Raw genomic sequence first — 14,200 nt, 5'->3', positions numbered from 1 at the left:
CGCTGTGTTGGGTGCACTAGGACAGAAGCTCCAGATTGTAAGGAAGCCTTGGGAGTTTGCATCGGTGTTGGCTCCTCAGTGGTTTCTCTGATTCACAATCTTGGGCACAAATCAAAGGCCTACTGTCCTAACATCCCTTCTAGGACAATGCTGACTGCCCAGCAGGCCCTCTCTGCCCCAGGCGCACAGGCACAGGGATGCGGGGAGGGGAGGAAGTGCCCCGTACCCGGCAAGCCACAGCCTCCTGGAAAGAGGGAGCACACACCTCTGGGTCGCATTGCATAGACCCTGGTGACCTGAGGCTTCCTGGTGTCTCTCTGTCCCAGGCCCTCCTGGCCCGTGGGGCACAGCCTGAGTCCCAATAAAGTCTGTTGGGTCCTGACCCCGGCATCTGGCCACCCGTGGAAGGCACGTGGGGACGTCAGCTGGGTGTTCCTGGCGGTGCCCCTGCAGGGGCTGGTGGGGCCTAGGTGGTACCCCCTCCTCCTCTCTGGGGGTCTCTCCATGCCCCGTGAACAGTGTTCTGGGAGACACAGAAGCGGGCTGGCTGTGCATTTTCACACCACAAGACTTTATTGACTTTCTACAGTAAACGGGCTCAGAGCCGAGGGTGCACGCCTTCCCCTGGGGATGGAGACCTTTCTGTCCTTTAGGGAAGGGCAAGAATAACATGGGTTGGGGACGGATGCCGGAGTCCCCCACCTGGAAGCATGTGTGGACACTGGGTGGGGGCATGTGTCCTGAGGTTTCAGTCTGACAGACGGTTCTGAGGACAGCAGAGCTGACCTGGACCTGCAGCTCATGGGCTTCTGTGCTGGGTCTCCACAGGGCAGCTGGACCCTGGCCTCAGGCTCCCTGGGGCCCCAGCACCTGTCGGAGCCAGCCTCCTGGTGTGGGTGTGGGTGGAGCCCACCATCCAGCTGTGAGAGGGCTGGCTCAACCTGGGGCCAGAATCCAGGGCTAGTCAGGGCCGTTTGGGCTGGATCCCATTAGTCTTTGTGTTGGGCCTGTGGTGGGGGCTCAAATCACCCCAGCCCTCACAGAGCCCAGGGCCAAGCCAGCCCAGATCCCCATGGGTTAGGGGCTGGTGTCCTGTACAGTGTTTGACGCCCTAAATGAGGGACAGTGGGCGGAGTCAGGGCACAGTGGGTCCTCTGCACCACTCAACTGCACCCACCCTGTCGGGGGCTTCCTGTCTTCCCTCCTCCCTGCAACCCCTGAGTACTCTATGGGACACCCGGTCTTCTGATGGGATTAGGGTATTCAGAGAACCCTGGGGAGGCTGAGCTTGTCCCACAGGATGGCACCTGCATCGGGTCATTGCTGGGGGCCAATGGTGTGGCAGGGGTATGATGGTGGTAGAGTGTGGGGGATTGTGTAGGGGTGATGGTGTTGGGGTATAGTGTGAGTGCGGATTGTGTGGGGCTGTGTGGGTATGAGGGGGATGTGTAGGTGGGATACCATTGGGGATGATGATGTAGGAGGATGGTGTGAGAGTGGGGAATGTGGGGGATGTCGTGGGGGGCCTGCGGGCACAGGAAATCTCCTTCCTCTATGATGCTAAGGAGACATCTACAGTTAAAGGCGACTAGTCTGGGGTTTGCAGTGACACCTGCCCCTGGGGCTCCGTGTGGTCAGTGCAGGGTCCTGGCTGGACCAGGGGCATTATCTGGGGGTCATTTTATAATATATGCTTTCAAATTGCAAATTGTCTCAAATTAAATGCATAAAATTTAGAATAATATAAAACACCGAGAGTGGGTGTCACTCTGACCCGTCCGACCCTCATGGGATCGATGTGGTCCTGCTCCAGCCGCGGCTATGCAGCCTGGCCCCCAGGTCCGGTTCCTGCCCCCCACATCCCCCACCCCATCCCCTGCTTCTCAGGGAGCCATCCCTCTCCTCTTTGGTCTTCAGCTCCCATGGCTACCCCTGGAGGCCCCATCCTAGTGGCCTCCTCATCCCCGAGACACCGGGAGTGTGGGCACGGGTGTCAGCCCCAGCATCCTACCATGGAGCAGTGTGTTTTTGGCTGCTATTGCTCCCCCGGCCTCAGTAGCCCCGTTTTCCCTACCCAGAAGGTCCCGGGCCTCCCTTGGTGTCCCGAAGACCCCTGGCCCAGCAGCCTCACCCGACCCCCTAGCCATCCCAAAATATGGTGTGGCTGCCGAACATCCTGTTGACGTCCAAGTCTACCTCCAAGATGTCCCTGGAGGAGACCAGGGCGTCCTCCTTCATTTCCTGTGGGAAACCTGGGGAGGAGGAGCAGGAGTCAGGGACACAGACCCCAACCTGTCATGAGCTGCTGTGCTGGGCAGGGAGCCCTGGGGCCACCATGGGAGTGTGTCCTGCCGAAACCTCTTTCCTTCCTCTGGGAGGCCAGGCATGGCGAAAGTGTCCACCGTGCCCGTGACAGCTGTGTGAGGGCCTGTACCCAGCAGTTGTGGGCGGGGAGGTGACTGAGTGTCAGCCTGGATGGGAGGAGATAGTGGTTCAGCCCAGGTGGGAGGGGACATGGGGGTGTTGTGCCCAAGATTGTGAATCCGAGAAACCACTACGGACCTGACACTGATGCAAACACACAAGGGTTGATTTCCAAACTCGAGCTTGCGTCCAAGTACACCCGACAAAGCAGAGCAGGGACTTGGACCCAAGGTGGTGTTTTGCTTTTAAGGGCTTGTCTCGGGGACCTCCAAAAGGGCTGGAGCAATTCCTCAAGTTGTTTTTACATTTTGATATGGGGCCTTCAAGGGCATTGAGCTCTGTTCTCATTCTAATAGGCGCTTCCAGCCCTTGGCGTGGGCTCTGTTCTTGTTCTATTGTGGGGCTTTCCAGGGCATTAAGCTGTAAACTTTTGGTTTTTTACTGTAACTGAAGTAATGTAAATTTCATCTCTTCTTCACGGGGGCCTGGGATGGCTGGACGGGTTCGAACGCTGAACTTAAAGTGGAAAAGCCTTCATTTTCTTGGCCTCCTTGTGTCCCTTCCCATCCTATCTAGCTCCTTCCCCCTTCCCCGGAGCTCCTAAGAGAGCAATTGCTAATGACCTCAGCCTGGCAGCGTGTGTGGGGGACAGGCCCAGGGATTTGGGATCAGGAAGACCTGGGGCACGGGCGTCCCAGCTGTGCAGCGGGATTCCATGCTACAGACTCTTATTCCCTAAGGCTATCTTGACAACTGACTTCGTACATAAAAAAGCTGTCCTTTCTCTTTATAAGATGAAGAGCAATTCAAAGAGTTTTTTCTCTGCCCTTCTGATTGCTCAGATTCCAATCTGAGACGTATTTCCTGCTAATAAGGATAATTTGTTACTATCCGTAGTACTATGGTTAAAATATTCTGACACAAGTAATTCAGAGGGGTGATGGTTTCTCATCTCTTTCTTCACAGTTCAGTCACTCCTCAGGAATTGCATCTTTATGGATTTGAAAGAACTGAGATATATTATTACCAGTGGTCCTCTTATTATGTGAAGGATTCTTCCCTGAGATTCTTCCCCTGTTTCAACTGACACTGAAACACTTTGAACTCTTTGGAAGACAAATGTCAAGGAAATAAATGTTATGCATTGCTAATTTTAAATGCCCTTGCAATATGGTGTCTATTATAATAGAAGTATTTTTTATCTGATTTTTGCTATTTATTATCCATTCCTGCTTTTCAGGTTGAGGAGACATTATACGTGTTCATAAGTGTTTTCTTTCCTTCTGATATAAAATTATTACTTTGTTCCCATCGAAGGAAGTCTTTAAGAATAAGGCAAAAGTTAATTAAACTATTCTTAAAATGTCTTCACACTTGGAGCCTGATTCATTTAAGTCAATTTTCAAAATAAATCTTATTTATTAGGAAAAAAAAGAAAGATTTATAGGGAAATTGAGAAGATAGTACAGAGCATTCGTATGCACTTGCACTCAATTTATCCAATTATTGATATCTTATATCAGTATGGTACAAATATTAGCTAATGAATCAATATTAAAATAGTCACATTAACCAAGGACCATACTTTATTCAGATTTCCTTAGTTTTTGCTAAGTTACCATCCCTCATATCACATTTCATTTGTCCTCCTGTTTTCTTAGGCTCCTCAGGATTGTGACAGTCTTTCAGCCTTTCCTTGTTGTTGCACTGGAACACTTTGAGAAGTAGAGTATTTTGAAAATTTCCCTCAGTTGAGACATGTCTGTCGTTTATCTCATGATTGAACTGTTTTTGTGGATTATATACAGAGATATACTGCCATTTTCATTATATCATATAAAGGATAGATACTATCAACATGATATATCAGTCTTGGTATCGATCTGATCATCTTGCTGAGGTAGTGTTTGTCATCTTTCTCCGTAGTTAAGTGATTCTTCCTCTTCTCCTTCTTCTTCTTCTTCTTCTTCTTCTTATTATTATTATTATTATTATTATTAAATTATTATTATATTATCATTATTATTTTAAGTTTTTCATAATATATTTTGTAGAAGGAAGTTTCTATGTGTATTCCACATGTAAGAGTGGGAAGCTATGCTGATCAACTTGAGGGTGGAATGTCTGCAAAAATTGTTTGAAATTCTTCTACATGGGAGATTTCCCTTCTTGTGGCTTTGTTTTTTTTTAGTTTCTTTTTCAAAGATGTTATTTATTTATTTGAGAGAGAGAGGAGAGAAAAACCATGAGTGACAGGGGCAGAGGGAGAGGGAGAAGCAGGTTCCCTGCTAAACAGGGAGCCTTCCTTGGGACGTGGATCATGATCTGACTTAAGGCAGAAGCTTAACTGACTGAGCCACCAAGGTGCCCCTATTTCTTTCTTTCCTTCTTTCCTTTTTTTTAAAATAATATATTCACTTTTTATTGGTGTTCAATTTGACAACATACAGAATAACACTCAGTGCTCATCCTGTCAACTGCCCCCCTCAGTGCCCGTCACCCATTCATACAGCTCCCTAACCTCCTCACCTTCCATCACTCCTAGTTAGTTTCCTAGAGTTAGGAGTCTTTATGTTCTGTCTCCCTTTCTGATATTTCCCACACATTTCTTCTCCCTTCCCCTATATTCCCTTTCACTATTTTTTATATTCCCCAAGTGAATGAGAACATACAATGTTTGTCCTTCTCTGATTGACTTACTTCACTCAGCATAATACCTTCCAGTTACATCCACATTGAAGCAATGGTGGGTATTTGTCATTTCTATTGGATAAGTAAGGCCCACCTTTTCTCTCCCTTCATCTTCTGAGTCTCCTATGATATGAATGTTATTGTTTTAATAAGTGGCTGAGTTCCCTAAATCTGCCTCTGTGGTCCATAACTTTCTTTGTTTTTAAGGCTTCCACCTGGGACTGCATCTCAGTTATACCATTTTTAACATTCGCCTGACTAAATTTTAGTTCTTTATTTCTACAGTAACGGATTCTCTAGTTTTCTTCTGTGTTCTTTTTCCAGCCCAGCTGCTATCTTTATAATCATTGTTTTAAACTGTATTTAGACATCATATATTTGTTTTGATGGACTTCCTGGCTGTGAATACTACCTCATGTTATTTTATGGAGGTGAATTTCTCGATCTCATTATATTTTCCAGAAAAGAAAGTAGGAAGAAAAAGAAAAACCAAGAAAAACAATAACAACTGCCCTCCCCCCAAAAAACCACTAGATTATTTGGCCTCCTTGTAAAAAGATTCTAAATCCCAAAATAACAAACACAATTAATGTTCCATGAAAGTAAAAATAAGAAATATATAAGGTACATACATAAAAAATAAAATAAGGCAATTAATAAAATAGAATCAAAGAAAATAAATGAAAATAAAGCACAAAATACAAAGGAAGCTAGACCCTACTTTCCAGGCAGCGCTGAAGCTCTGCAGCCTCTTGGGTCTGACAACTTGGTGGCAGCGAATGGTCTGTGTGGGGTCTGGGGATGGCCCATGGTGCTGATTGTCAGGTGCACATCTGCCTGGGAGATGCACCTGCGGGGTCAGGGGTGGGGTGGTCTTCAGCGCCTCTGGCCTCCAGCAGGTGGCGCAGTGGTGCTCCCTGAGATTGGCGCTGTTTGGCGTGATTTGCGAGGGGGCACTGGGTCCTCTGGTTCTGGGGCTAAGCATCCCACCCCCCAGTCTGCAAGCCCTCCACAGAAGAGCCCCCAAGCGCATCTCTCAGAACCCTGCTTTCACTTTGCCCGCGTCCGAAATGCTTTTGGTTTTGTTTTTTTATCTCAGACTGTTGTGCCCAAGATTGCGAATCCAAAAAACCATGGAGAAGCCCACACCGAAGCAAACACACGAGGGTTTATTTACAAGCTCAAGCTTGTGTCCAAGTATACCTGACAGTGCGGAGCAGGGACTTCGACCCCGAGGTGAGTTTTTGTGTAGGTTTAAGGGCTTGTCTCGGGGACCTCCAGAAGGGCTAGAGCAATTCCTCAAGTTCTGTGTACATTTTGATATGGGCATTCAAGGGCATTGAGCTCTGTTCTCATTCTAATAGGGGTTTCCTGCCCTTGGCCTGGGCTCAGTTTTGATTCTATTGTGGGGCTTTCTAGGACATTAAGCTGTAAACAGAAAAGGTTCCACACCTGGAAGTGGGACGTCACACTGTCCCTATATGCTGAAGACGCGGTACTGGAAACAGGAAACCCGGGAGCCTCCACCAAAACCTGTTAGAACTAAGGAGTGAGTTCAGTAAAGTCACGGGACACAAACTGACCTTACAGAGCAGAGTAGCCTTGCTCTGTCCCAACAATGAGCACTCAGGAAGGAAAGGAAGGATGTGACTCCCTTCTCAGGAGCATCAAGGAGAATAAATAATGAGACTGAAACATAGGAGCACAAGACTTGTTCACTGAGCCATACAAGGCTCTGTTCTGGGAGGCCGTCCTGGGTTGAGGGGTGGGAGCCTCATCTTGTGAAAATGTCCACAGTTCCTGAAGCCACCCTCAGTTTCAACAGTTTCAAAGTCATTCCTATCAAAATCATGGTGGCATATCTTAGAAATAGCAAAAAAAAAAAAAATAACATCAATCTGCCACCACAAATGACCCCGGACAGCAAATCAGTACTGGAGGAGCAGGAGAGAGTGGGACGCAGCACTTTCCTATTTCAAACGATGTCACAGACACAAAGGATAAAGCAGTGTGGTTCTCGGGCCCCCAGCTGGCTCCGTTGGTTAAGCATCTGACTCCTGACCTCACCTCCGGTACTGATCTCAGGGGTCGTGAGTTCTAGCCCTGGGCTGGGCCATGGACGGTGCGTGGAGCCTACTTAGGCAAACCAGTCCCATTAGGGGTGGTTCCGGCATAAGCTGAAGGAGCAAAACAGAGAGTCCAGAAGGAAATGTGCTCTGATACAATGGATTTTTTTAACTTAATTTAATTTAAACCCAATTAATTAACGGATAGTGTATTATACTTTCAGAGGAAGAATCAGGGATTCACCAGTTGGAGATAACAGCAGTGCTCCTGACATCACGTGACCTCCTTCATGCAGGTCCCCTGTTAACCTCCCCGCCTCCAACGACCATCAGTTTGTTTCCTATCATTACGAGTCTGTATTTCGGGGATCCCTGGGTGGCGCAGCGGTTTGGCGCCTGCCTTTGGCCCAGGGCACGATCCTAGAGACCCGGGATCAAATCCCACATTGGGCTCCTGGTGCATGGAGCCTGCTTCTCCCTCTGCCTATGTCTCTGCCTCTCTCTCTTTCTCTCTCTGTGAATATCATAAATAAATAAAAATTAAAAAAAAGAATCTGTATTTCCTGCAACTGTTTTCATCTTATTTGTTTTTCCTTCCCTTCACAGTTGTTATATGCTTTGCTTTTTAATTCCACCTATGAATGACACTACACGGTCATTCTCTTTCCTGACTGACTTATTTCATTTAACATCATCCCTCTAGTTCTATCCACGTCATTGCAAATGGCAATATTTCCTTCTCTTTGATAGCTGAGTTCCATTCCTCTCTCTATGACCATCATCTATCTCCCATCCTTTTTATCCATCATCTGCCACAGGGCACCGAGGCTTCTCCCACAGTGTGGCTACTGTGGACCCGGCTGCTGTGTACATTGGGGTGCAGGTGTCCCAAGTCTCACTGCATCTGTATCTTCGGAGTGAAATCAGGCCTTTCCCCTGCTTTTCTCAGGATGTTACAAATAGAGTCGTCCTGCAGAGCCTCCACACTGTTTCCAGGGTGGCTGCACCAGCCCACACTCCCGCCCGCAGTGGAAGAGGGTTGAGTGGGTTTTGCGGAATGTGGTAGAACTCTGGCCCACATTTCATTTCGCGTCCTGTGGGGCTCCAATTCCTTGTCCTTAAGTATTTCTGGGGAAGCCAGGTGTTGGGTTCCGTTTCAGTGAGACGTTTCCAAAGCTAACAGGCCACAGCAGGAGCCTGGAAGGAGGCAGGTGCGGCCCCTGGAGCGCCACTGCCTTCTGCACAGCCTCCTGCAGCGCCTGAGCGTCCTGCAGGGGGTACTCGAGCCCAGGCCCCACCCAGCGGGCATGAATGTGCAGTAGGCCTCCTCTTCCTGCACTAACAGGAGCCAGCCTGTACTGGGGAGGCCTGAGGAAGACGTGGGGACACGTCCACGCTGATGAGCCGCAGCTTCAGGAAATTGTGGGCTCGCATCCATGCTGAAAGGAGACCCTGGGCCTCCTCAGGACATAAGTTGAGGCTTCTGGAAGCTGCGGGCCGCATTAATGGTGGCAGGAGCCCTGGCCTCCTCAGAACCCTCGGTGATGCTTCGGGAGGACATTGTGTCACATCGACACAACAGGATGCTGAATCCTGAGGACCCCTGGTGTTGACTTGGGGAAATATGGGATGCGTCCATGCGGACAGAAGACCCCAGGCTTGTCAGGGACTGTGGTGAGGCCTAAGAAAATTGTGGGTGCCGCATCCACACTGACAGGAGTCTCCAGCTTCCTCAGGACCCACTGTGAAGGTTTGAGAAGATTTGGGGCCACATCTATGCTGACAGGAGCCCCCAGCATCCTCAGGTCTTATGGTGAGGCTTGAGGAAAATGTTAGGCCACCTCAACACTGACAGGACCCCCGTCCTCCTCAGAACATGCACTTTGGCTTCAGGAAATATGGGGCTGCGTCTATGCTGACAGGAGCCCACAGCTCCTCAGGACGTGTGGTGAGTTTTCTGGGGGACGTGTGGCCATGTCCAGGCTGACAGGAGCCCCGGGCCACCTGAGGACCTGCTGTGAGGCTTCCAGACGATGTGAGGCATAGTCCACAGTGACAGGAGACCCAGCGTCCTCAGGACACTCTGACTATGACTCAGGAACAATTGGGGCCACGTCCGCACTCACAGGAGCCCTGCTTCCTCAGGCCCCCCTGGAGGACTCTGGAGGGGTTGTTGGGGGTCACGTCCACATCAGAAGGGACTACTCAGAACCACAGGGTAAGTGAATGGGTAGAATGAATGGTAGGGTCAGGGAAGGGGAGGCAGTTGGTGGTTAGGCTTAGGTTAGATGTTAGGTGTTTGTGATTAAGCTTATGGTTACGGAATACAGGTTAGGGTGAGGGATAAGGGTAAGGGTCAGTGGTTAGGAGTTAAGATGGGGGTTAGGGATTAGGGAACGGGGTTAGGGTTAGTGACAGGATTAAGAGTTAGGTTTAGGGTTTAGGCTTTAGGGATTAGGACAGGAGGTTTGGAGGTGGAGTTAGGGTTATGGTTACAGTTAGGGTTGGGCTTAAGTTTGCATTGAGTGTTAGGGGTTAGGGTGTGAGTTAGGGTTAGGGGTAAGTTTTAGGGGTTAGGGTAAAAGTTAGGGCTAGGTTTAGGGTTAGGGCGAGGATTAGGTTTAGGATAGGTGTTAGGGCTAGGGTTAGGGTTAGTGTTTAGTTAGGGATTAGGGTCAGGTCAGGGTCAGGTTACGGTTTTTTAAAAGGGTAAGAGATAGGTTTAGGGAGTTTTTTAGGAGTTAGTTTTAGGGTACAAGTTAGAGTACCATTTGGGGTATGAGATAGGATTAGTATTAGAGGGTTAGGGTTAGGGTACAGGTTAAGGTTAGGAATAGGATTTGAGTACATTAAGTTAAGGTTAGGGTTAGAGGTTAGGGTTAGATTTAAAACAGTGGTCAGGGATAAGGGTTTCGAATAGGTTTAGGAGTTAGGGTGAGGTTTGGCAGGAAGGTTCACTGAATGTGTTTTGGTCTTGGGGTTTGTGTTTGGTTGTCGATTAGTGATGGGTCTTGTTTAAGGGTGAGTTTACCATTAGGATTAAGTGTAAGGTTAGGGTTATGTCTGTGTATGGTTAGAGTTTGGGTCCTGGCATGTGCCTGCACTGGGACTCCTAGTATCTTGGGCCGTTGAGTTTTATGCACTCTATTTAGGTTTTGGGTTCAAAGATAGCCTGACTCCACCAAATTAGTGGCCTCCCCAGAGACTCAAAATCCAGGCTTCTGATGGGGTCAGAATAGACATGACAGGCTTCTTCCAAGCTGAGCTAAGGAGGGGATTTGTGGCTCTAAATACTCTTTATTTGGATTTTTAGTTGCCTTTCTGATTTTTTCTCTAGTGCGCACATGTTTCATCAATACTACCAATTATTATTTGAAAGTTTTACTTGAATTCCTGTTTGTAAACACAGTATGATATAGTTTCAGGTTTACCACTTAGTGATTCAACCCTTGGATACAACGCCTGGTACTGGTCACAGGTGCCCTCCACTGTCCCCCCCCCCACCTTCCTCTGGTATTTATTAGTTTATTCTCTGTGGTTAATAGTGGGTATCTTGGCTTGCTTCTCTCATCCCCCCTGAGCCCCTTTGCCAGTTTGTTTGGTTTCTTAAAATTCACCTGTGAATGCAATTGTATGGTATTTGGTATCTGTCTTTCTCTGACTGAGTTCATTTAGCATAAATCCTTTCCACTCCTTCCACATCATTGTAAATGGCTTCATTTCATCCCTTCTGATGACCGAGTGATGTCGCAGTGTGTATATTTACCACATTGTCTCTGCCCGTTTATCTGCCGATGGACGAAGGGCTGTATCCACAGTTTGGCTGATGTTGATAATGCTGCTAGAAACACTGGGCTGTGTGTCCCCCTCGAATCTACTAAAGTACTTTTGTGTCCTCAGGGAAATACCTAGCTCTGCAAATTTGGAATTGTAGGTTAGCTCTATTTTTAACTTTTTTTAAAATTTTTTTTATGATAGTCACAGAGAGAGAGGCAGAGACACAGGCAGAGGGAGAAGCAGGCTCCATGCACCGGGAGCCCAATGTGGGATTCGATCCCAGGTCTCCAGAATCATGCCCTGGGCCAAAGACAGGCACCAAACCACTGCACCACCCAGGGATCACCTATTTTTAACTACTAGAGGACCCTCCACACTGTTTTCCACAGTGGCTACTTCTGTTCGCATGCCCACCAGGAGTGTAAGGGAGCGACCCCTTCTCCATAGCCTCACTAAAACCTGTTTTTTCTTGTGTTGTTAATATTAGCCATTATGACGGCTGTCAGGTGAACTATCATTGTGGTTTTGATTTGCATTTCCTTGATGATGGGTGATGCTTAGTGTCTTTCCTTGTGTCTGGTCGCTATCTGGCGGTCTTTCAGAGAGAAAGTCCATTCATTTTTCTGCTCAGCTCCAGTTGCATAATTTGTTTTTAGGATCTTGAGATTTATATTTGCTTTATGTGTTTTGCATACTAACTCTTTAGTGGATGTGTTGTTTACCAATATCTCCTTTCATTTTGTATGTTGCCTTTTAGCTTTGGTTGTTTCCTTCACTTTGCGGAAGCTTTTCAATTTGATGAAGTCCCAATAGGATTTTTGCTTTTGTTTCCCTCACCTCAGAGGCATATCTAGAAAGAACATCCAATGGCCAATGTCAAAGACTTTGCTGTCCATCTTTTCTTCTTTATATGGTTTCAGGTCTCACAGTTAGGTCTTTCATCCATTTTGAATTTATTTTTTATATATATGGAGTAAGAAAGTGGTCCAGTTTCATTCTTCTGCATGTGGCTGCCTGGTTTTCCCAACACCATTTGTTCTTATCCTGGGGTCAGGGTTAGAGTTTGTTGAAGAGACTGTCTTTGTGCCATTGGATATTCCTTCCTGCCTTGTTGTCCATTAATGGATCATAGAGTTACAGGTTTGTATCTTGTTTCGGCTTTCCATTCTGTTCTATTGATCTAAGCATCTCCTGTTGGGAGATTCTTGATTGCAGATTCAATTTCTTTGCTGGTTATCTGTCTGTTCAAGTTTCTTATTTCTTCCTTTTTCATTTTTGCTACTATTATATATAGTATATTATATATTTCCAGGAATATATTTTATATATTTATATATTTCCAGGAATATATTTTATATATTTCCAGGAATTGATCTATTTCTTCCAGGTTGTAGGTTGCTGGCATATAATTTTTCATAATGTTCTCTTATGATCATTTGTATTTCTCTAGTGTTGGTTGTTATTTCTCTTTTCTCATTTGTGATTTTATTTAGGTCGTTTCACATCTTTGTATTTGTTCTATTTTTTAAAGATTTTATTTATGTATTCATGCGAGACACAGAGAGGCAGAGTTATAGGCAGAGGGAAAATGAGGCTCCATTCTGGGAGCCTGATGTGGGACTTGATCCCCCAGGACCCCAGGATCATGACGTGAGCCAAAGCACATGCTCAACCACTGAGGCATCCAGGTGCCTTCCTGATTCAATTCCTTTGCTAGTTATGGGTCTGTTCACACTTTCTATTTCTTCCTATTTCAGTTCTGCTCATTTGCTCATTTCTAGGGATTTGTCCATTTCTTCCTGGCCTCCCAGTTTGTTTGCGTATAATCTTTCATAGTATTCCCTTATAATTGTCTTATTTTTCTGGTGTTAATTGTGATCTCTCTTCTCTCATTTGTGATTTTATTTATTTAGGTCTTTTCTCTTTTCTCGTTGATAAGGCTTGCTAGGGCTTGATCCATTTTATTAATTATTTTAAAGAAACAGCTCAGTTTTGTTTTTCCATTCTACTGTTTTGTTGTTCCTATATTGTTTATTTCTGCTCTCATTTTTATTTTTTCCCTTCTTCTGTAGGCTTTGGGCTATGTTTGCTTTTTCTTTTTCAGCTCCTTCAGGTGTAGGGTTACGATGTGTATTGGAGACTTCTTGTTTCTTGAGGTAGGCCTGTATTGGTATGTACTTCCCTCTTAGGACTGCCTTTGATACATCCCACAGGTTTGGAGAAACATGTTTTCATTTTCGTTTGTTTTATATTTCCTCTTTAATTTCCTGGTTGCTCCATTCATTCTCTAGTAGGATGATCATAAACTCAACATATTTTGTTCTGTCCAAATTTTTTCTTACTGTCGACTTCAAGTTTCATAGCGTTGTGGTCCAAAAATGTACAGGGTGTGATATCAACCTTCTTGTAACTGTTGTACCTGTTGAGAGCTGTTTTGTGGGCCTTGATATTATCTGTTCTGGAGAATGTCCCATGTGCAGTTGAAAGGAATGTATATTCTGCTTTCGGATCGAATATTCTGACTATATCTGTTGAGTTCCTGTGGTCCAGTGTGTCAAGGCTATTGTTCACTTGTTGATTCTGCTGGACGATCGGTCCATTGCCATAAGTGGGTGTTGAAATCCCCTGTCAGTCTATTATTACCAGTGATTTCCTGTATGTTTGTTGTTAATTGGTTTCTATATTTAGGTACTCCCACGTTGGCAGCATAAATATTTAGTTGTTTGATCTTGATAGAGTGTCTTTTTAATTATGAAATAATGTTCTTCTTCATCTCTTCTTACAGTATTTTTCTTCCTTTTTGAGATTTAAATATTTTATTTATTTTTTCATGAGAGATACACAGAGAAGCAGAGGCAGAAACATAGGCATAGCGAGAGGCATGCTCCCCTAAGGGAGTCCAATGTGGGACTCGATCCTGGGATCCCAGGATAACACCCTGAGCTGAAGGCAGATGCTCAACCACTGAGCCACCAGGTGTCCCCCAGGGTTTGGTTTCAAATCTCGTTTGTCTGATATAAGTATGGGTCCTCCAGCTTTCGTTTGGTATCCATTAGCGTGGTAGATGATTTTCCCTCCCCTGACTATCAATCTCCTGGTGTGTATAGGTCTAAGGTGAGAATCTTGTAGGCAGCATACAGATGGATCTTGCTTTTTTTTTTTTTAATATTTTTTTCCACTTTTATTTATTTATGATAGTCACAGAGAGAGAGAGAGAGAGAGAGAGGCAGAGGGAGAAGCAG

General features: G+C 46.1%; 1 long non-coding RNA gene across 1 annotated transcript in view; it reads left to right on the top strand.

The window, feature by feature from the left end:
* Positions 1 to 9,303: 9,303 nt before the first annotated feature.
* Positions 9,304 to 14,200, top strand: part of LOC144303608 (uncharacterized) — a 199,757-nt gene continuing 194,860 nt past the window's right edge. The window contains exon 1 of the long non-coding RNA XR_013370626.1: positions 9,304 to 9,399. This is a non-coding gene — a long non-coding RNA (uncharacterized LOC144303608). The remainder of the gene's footprint in view (positions 9,400 to 14,200) is intronic.

This window comes from Canis aureus, chromosome 32 (assembly GCF_053574225.1).
Source record: "Canis aureus isolate CA01 chromosome 32, VMU_Caureus_v.1.0, whole genome shotgun sequence".
In the NCBI taxonomy this organism is placed as follows: Eukaryota; Metazoa; Chordata; class Mammalia; order Carnivora; family Canidae; genus Canis; species Canis aureus.
Note: the sequence above shows the minus strand (reverse complement) of the source record. Positions and strands in the feature narration are given on the sequence as shown.